The 7921-nt window shown below is 31.2% G+C and overlaps 1 pseudogene; it reads left to right on the top strand.

Moving 5' to 3' along the window:
* The first annotated feature begins 5741 nt into the window (after window positions 1–5741).
* Window positions 5742–7582, top strand: LOC132614947 (uncharacterized; annotated as a pseudogene).
* Window positions 7583–7921: the final 339 nt, after the last annotated feature.

Raw genomic sequence — 7921 nt, 5'->3', positions numbered from 1 at the left:
ATGATATGTGGTTGGGACATACTGGATTTTTTTTTTAATCCTAAAGTATTTCTATATTATATTTTTATTATATATAAGTGGCTAATGAGGATCAACACAGCATCGCCAACTTGTACCAAAAGCTTTACAAATTGTACACGCAATGAATGCTTGTACCATAAGCTATATAACTTGTACACTTTACCCAACTATTTGTTTTAATCCCACATGGACATATGTCATCGTACTTAATATTTATTTCCTTTTCATGTATAGACGTATGCACTTCAATTTTAATTCTCCGACACATTTATTTCCTCCGTGCACTTTTACTTGTTCACTTTTGACTTTTCACATTATTGCTGAATATTTATTCTCTTCTTATGTCTAGACGTATCCATTTCAATTTTAATTCTCCTACACAAATTTATTTTCTCCGTGCACTTTTACTTATTCATTTTTGACTTTTCACGTTTTTTAATAATTAATAAATCCCACGTGGATATATTTCATAGTATTGAATACTTATTCTCTTCTCATGTATACACGTATGCACTTCAATTTAAATTCTCTAATATTTATTCTCTTCTCATGTATACACGTATGCACTTCAATTTAAATTCTCCGACACATATTTATTTCCTCCGTGCACTTTTGCTTGTTCACTTTTGACTTTTCACGTTCTTGCTGAATATTTATTCTTTTATCATGTATACATGTATGCACTTCAATTTTAATTCTCCGACACATATTTATTTCCTCCGTGCACTTTTACTTGTTCACTTTTGACTTTTCACGTTATTTAAGAATTAATAAATGAAGTACTCCCTACGTCCCATATTACTTGGTCACATTACTTGACTTTTCACGTTCTTTAAGAATTAATAAATGAAGTACTCCCTTCGTCCCATATTACTTGGCCACATTACTATATTTGACTTTTCACGTTCTTTAAGAATTAATAAAAATGAAGTACTCCCTTCGTCCCACATTACTTGGCCACATTAATAAAAATATATGTCTATTTTTCTATTCTATATTTTTCTTCTTTTCTATTATATATAAACGTGAAGAGAGGACTAACACAACAATACAAATTTGTACCACAAGCTATATAAATTGTACCCTTTATTTTATTCTTCTTTTTTCCCATTATATATATATATATATATATATATATATATATATATATATATATATCTTAAGAGGACTAACACAACATTGAATAGTTGTACCAGAAGCTATATAAATTGTACACTTTAACACAGCAATGAATACTTGTACCAAAAATTATATAAATTGTACACTTTAACCAACTACTTCTTTATCCCACGTGAACATATGTCATAGTACTTTCGATTATATATAAGTGTCTTAAGAGGACTAACACAACATTGAATAGTTGTACCAGAAGCTATATAAATTGTACACTTTAACACAACAATGAATATTTGTACCAAAAGTTATATAAATTGTACACTTTAACCAACTACTTTTTTATCCCACGTGAACATATGTCATAATACTCAATATTTATTCTCTTCTCATGTATACACGTATGCACTTCAATTTTAATTCTCCGACACATTTATTTCTTTCTTGCACTTTTACTTGTTCACTTTTGACTTTTCACGTTCTTTAACAATTAATAAATGAAGTACTCCCTCCATCCCATAATATGGCTAAATACTAAAAATATATGTCCAGAGGACTAACACAGCATTGAATAGTTGTACCAGAAGCTACATAAATTGTACACTTTAACACTGCAATGAATACTTGTACCAGAAGTTATATAAACTGTACACTTTAACCAACTACTTCTTTATCCCACGTGGACATATGTCATAGTACTGAATATTTATTCTCGTCTCATGTATACACGTATGCACTTCAATTTTAATTCTCCGACACATTTATTTCTTTCTTGCACTTTTACTTGTTCACTTTTGACTTTTCACGTTCTTTAACAATTAATAAATGAAGTACTCCCTCCATCCCATAATATGGCTAAATACTAAAAATATATGTCCAGAGGACTAACACAGCATTGAATAGTTGTACCAGAAGCTACATAAATTGTACACTTTAACACTGCAATGAATACTTGTACCAGAAGTTATATAAACTGTACACTTTAACCAACTACTTCTTTATCCCACGTGGACATATGTCATAGTACTGAATATTTATTCTCGTCTCATGTATACACGTATGCACTTCAATTTTAATTCTTCGACACATTTATTTCCTCCATGCACTTTTACTTATTCACTTTTGACTTTTCACGTTCTTTAAGAATTAATCAATGACGTACTCCCTCCGTCCCATATTACTTGACCACATTACTAAAAATATATGTCTAGAGGACTAACATAACATTGAATAGTTGTACCAGAAACTATATAAATTTTACACTTTAACACAGCAATGAATACTTGTACCAAAAGTTATATAAATTGTACAATTTAGCCAACTACTTCTTTATCCCACGTGGACATATGTCATAGTACTGAATATTTATTCTCTTCTCATGTATACACGTATGCACTTCAATTTTAATTCTTCGACACATTTATTTCCTCCGTGCACTTTTACTTGTTCACTTTTGACTTTTCACGTTCTTTAAGAATTGATAAATGAAGTAATCCCTTCGTCCCTTATTACTTGGCCACATTACTAAAAATACATGTCTAGAGGACTAACACAACATTGAATAGTTGTACCAGAAGCTATATAAATTGTACACTTTAACACAACAATGAATACTTGTACCAAAAGTTATATAAATTGTACACTTTAACCAACTACTTCGTTATCCAACGTGGACATATGTCATAGTACTGAATATTTATTCTCTTCTCATGTATACACGTATGCATTTCAATTTTAATTCTCCGACACATTTATTTCGTCCATGCATTCTTACTTGTTCACTTTTGACTTTTTAAGTTAAATTGTACAGTTTAAGCAACTATTTTTTTATCCTACGTGAACATATGTCATAGTACTGAATATTTATCTCTTCTCATGTATACATGTATGCACTTCAATTTTAATTCTCCGACACATTTATTTCCTCCGTGCACTTATACTTGTTGACTTTTGACTTTTCAAGTTCTTTCAGAATTAATAAATGAAGTACTCCCTCCGTCCCATATTACTTGGCGATATTACTAAACTACTTTTTTATCCCACGTGGACATATGTCATAGTACTGAATATTTATTCTCTCCTCATGTATACACGTATGCACTTCAATTTTAATTCTTCGACACATATTTATTTTCTCCGTGCACTTTTGACTTTTCATGTTCTTTAAAAATTAATAAATGAAGTACTCAACATGACTAAAAATATATGTCCAAATTACTTGTTCATTTACAAAACCAAGGTAAAATTAATTAAATATTTTCCATCTTACCCTCTCCGTCTATACTACTTGGCCACATTATTACTAAAAATATATGTCCAAATTACTTGTTCATTTATAAAAACAAGATAAAATTAATTAAATCTTTCTCATCTAACCCTTAGTAATAAATGTTCTTGAAAATAGTTAATTTTGATTAGAATGTATTTATTGGAGAGAAATAGGAGTCAGATAGTAAAATACATCTTTTATTTATGATTCCTTAAGGGGCGTACAAAAGAAAAAGTGGCAAGTAATATGGGACGGAGGGAGTATATATTTTACAACGTTGTAAGAGCCTGTTTGGATGGGCTTATGCTTATAAGCTGCAAACAGCTTATAAGCTAAAAAAAATAAGTTGGGGTAGTCTAACTTTTTTTTTTTGGCTTATAAGCTGTTTTCAGCTTATAAGCTGCTTTAGATAAGGTAAGTCAAATGAGCCCAATTATTTTTTTGAGCTTATTTTAAGCACAAAATGACTTTAAGCTGGCCAGCCAAACACTCAAAAAAGCTGAAAACAGCTTATAAGCAACTTATAAGCAACTTATAAGTCTATCCAAACGGGCTCTAAGTCTCAATAGCCTTGGAAAATGATTTGAAAATGAGTAATTATCTTGAAGGGTAAAATTTATAATAAGAACAAAAATTTCTTTCTCTTGATATGTTAACGTGGACAAGTAAAAGTAAACGGAGGGAGTGACTTTTATCCCCATTTTTCTTCTTTGTCAATACTTTAAACGTGAAGAGAGGACGAACAATAGCAATGCAAATTTGTACCAAAAGTTATATAAATTGTACACTTTAACCAATTATTTTTTTATTCCACTTGGACATATGTATACATGTATGTACTTCAATTTTAATTCTCCTACACATATTTATTCCCTCCTTGCACTTTCACTTGTTCACTTTTGACTTTTCACGTTCTTTAAGAATTAATAAATGAAGTGTATAGTTTATCATAATATCTATATTTATTGATGTATAGTCTCAATAGCCTCAGAAAATAATTTGAAAATGAGTAATTAATGTAAAGGGTAAAATAATAAGAAGAAATATTTCTTTATCTTGATATGTTAACGTGGACAAGTAAAAGTGAAGGGAGGGAGTGACTTTTATCCCCGTTTTCCTTCTTTGTCAATACTTTACTTATTTTACTCTCCTTTGCATTCTCTGATTATTGTTTCTTTACATTTATAATATGTATTACTTTATATTTTCACTTCGGAATTAAAAATTGGTGATTTACGATATAACATATATTTTTCTAATTTACTGTAATAATTCTTTTTATCTATAATTGTTAATATAAAAGGTTATAATATATTTTTAATTAATTTAAGAAAAATATTTTATTAGTTTTGCTATTAAGTAACCCAATATATACAACAAATAGAAATATTAAAGATATTAAAAGAAAAAATCTAGAATCAAAATATTAATTTTCCCTCACATTCTTATTAATTTTAATTTTCACATCGATCCGGCTCTTTCCATCTCAAAGACTTAATTCCATCATATGTTTTTAATTTTTAAACTTCATTTTTTAATTATAACTAAAGTGATGGTACATGAAATACATTTTGTATATGTTGCTATATATAATAATAATTAGAATGTTTTTAAAAGTTATTTTTAAAATACAAACTTTAAAAACTAGCTAATTAAAGTTAATAGACATGTTCGGCCTGTGCATCGCACCGGCATGTATTGCTAGTATATAAATAAAATAGCGAATTAGTCACAACCTTGGAAGTTTGTATTTTGACGCACGCCTATTAACTTGACATTTGGTGGGTCCCATAAAAATTTTCCCATTGAGAAATACTTATCACTTTTCCTTGATTATTTTTACAAAATAAAAATATGGGATCATCTAGATGGTGTTTTAGCCGTTTCTTTTTCTATTTTCTGATAAATAAATTTTTAAAAAAATTTGAAGAAAAAGTATACGGTTTTTGCATCAGTGATGATAAGGATCACTCTGGTCTTCACGATTAAATATTGGTGATATAATGAATTTACACGTTGCGATTTAATCGCTAGTTGTTATTATTTGTATTAACTCTCCATCTGAGTTTGCATGTTGGTTCAATGAAACTAGGGTCTTAAATATTGATATTCACTAGACTTAAATTAACAGTATGCTCTCCATCTCAGTTGGGTCTGTTTAAATTTATGGAGTAAATAATCTGTTATTACATATATATGTTGCATGAGTAGTTCTTTTCACATCGAAATTTGCTATTCAAGGTGCGTGAAATATATATAAGTGATGCGTTTAAATTTTAATATTTAATATTACATGACTAATTATGATCTACTTAATTGCTGGTGTCTCAGATTAACGATGACTGCTTTCAACCCACTCACTATTATTCTCACTCAAAATATAATTAAGGGCCAGAATTATGTGGACTGGAAAAGGAATCTTGACATTATATTGTCCTAACTGCTGGGAGTATAAATTTGTACTTAATGAGTTGTGTCCAGAAAAGCTGGGAGAAAATATTACCGATGATTAACTGAAGCTTACCAGAAATAGGTTAAGGCTGATGAGATGACGCGATGTTACATTCTAGCTTCTATGTCTAATATTTTGCAACATCAGCATCAGTCTATGGAGTCTGCTTACGACATTCTAGAAAATCTCAAAGAGATGTTTGGAGACCAGACTCGTGCGACAAAACAGACTGCTATGAAAGCTCTTCTGACCAGAAAGATGGCATAAGGTTCATCAATTAGGGACCATGTTCTGAAGATGATAAATCTTCTGAATGAACTAGAGGTCCTTGGAGCTAATATTGATAAGGATACGTAGGTTGAAATGATACTATATACTCTGCCAGACAGTTTTCAGCAATTTCGCCTTAATTATAATATGAACAAAATGGTAGCAAAATTGTTGAATAAGCTGCAAGCGGCAAAAACCATTATCAAGCAACAAGTTCCAATTGTAGCACTTAACTTTGAGAAAGGTTCCTCTTCTGAGCCGAAGGTAGACAGAAGAAGAAAAGGACTCGTAAGGCTTTGGGTATTGGAGGTACAACCTGCTGGTGTGAAAAAGCCTAAGGGAAAATGTTTTCACTGCAAACAACCTGGGCACTATAAGAAACAATGCCCAAACTATCTGACCAAGCTGAAGAACAAACAAAGTAATTCACATTTACTAGTCGTTGAAACATTTTTAGCAGCGATATCTACTATGTCATGGTGTGTACATTCATGAGCCACTAATCATATCTGCACTTCTTTGCAGGGGTTTCTGGAAACGCGACAGCTAAGTAAAGGTGAAGTTAGCGTTTTTTAAGCGGATGGTTCAGGCGTTCAGCAGCTCCAGCTCTAGCATTAGGAAATATTAAAATATCGTTTCGAAGCAATAGAGTATTAATTTTAAAAGACACGTTATATGTACCTTCCGTTAAAAGGAATTTGATTTCGCTTTTTAGCATTTTAAGAGATGGTTATGATGTTAATTTTTCTGATAACGGATCCGTTATTAGCTATAACAAACACTTTATCTCTTCGGGTACATTGATTGATGGTCTTTTTATTATTGATATCTCTTCTAAACTGCTACAACCAATAGAATTGAACAATATTTATCGTTCACATAAGAGAAAACGTCCTTATGAATGGAGTCAAACTTATTTATGGCACTTGCGTCTAGGTCATATAAATCTAGATCGGATTTAGAGGTTGGTCAAAGATGGACCTTTAGGTTCATTAAAAGTAGAGGCACTACCAACCTGTGAATCCTGTTTAGAGTGTAAAATGACCAAGAGACATTTCCCTTCAAAAGGAAATAGAGCAAGTGATAAATTAGAATTAATTCATTCTGATTTGAGTTGTCCAATAAACGTCCAGGCAAGAGGTGATTTTAAGTATTTTTTGACTTTCACAGATGACTACTCAAAATATGGATATATTTATTTGTTGCGCCATAAGTCTGAATGCTTTGACAAGTTCAAAGAATTTAAGACAGAAACGAAGAAGCGTCATAATAAATACATCAAGACATTAAGATTTGATGGTGGTGGTGAGTACCTTTCTGTGGAGTTTATTAGTTACTTATCAGAATGTGGAATTATGTCTCAATTATCTGCACCTAGAACGCCACAACAAAATAGTGTAGTAGAAAGAAGAAATAGAACTCCCCATTCGGTATACACTCTCGGGAGAATCTTATGATAGGATCCCTGAGGAGCCTAATATCAATCATATCAATTACAACCAAGCACTATAAGATAAAGATGCCGATATATGGCTTGCTGCAATGAAATCAGAGATGGAGCCCATCTACTCTAATCAAGTATGGGATCTCGTTGAACTACCGAAAGAAGTCAAAACTATTGGCGGTAGGCATATCTATAAGAAAAAGAAAGGAGTAGACGGAAGAGTGCAAACTTTTAAAGCTAGGCTTGTAGCAAAAGGATTTACTCAAAAAGAAGGGATCAATTATGAAGAAACTTTTTCGCCGGTAGCCATGATCAAGTCTGATGTATGCGATGTTGTGCAGTAGACCTTATA

Source organism: Lycium barbarum, chromosome 1 (genome assembly GCF_019175385.1).
Source record: "Lycium barbarum isolate Lr01 chromosome 1, ASM1917538v2, whole genome shotgun sequence".
Lineage (NCBI taxonomy): Eukaryota > Viridiplantae > Streptophyta > Magnoliopsida > Solanales > Solanaceae > Lycium > Lycium barbarum.
Note: the sequence above shows the minus strand (reverse complement) of the source record. Positions and strands in the feature narration are given on the sequence as shown.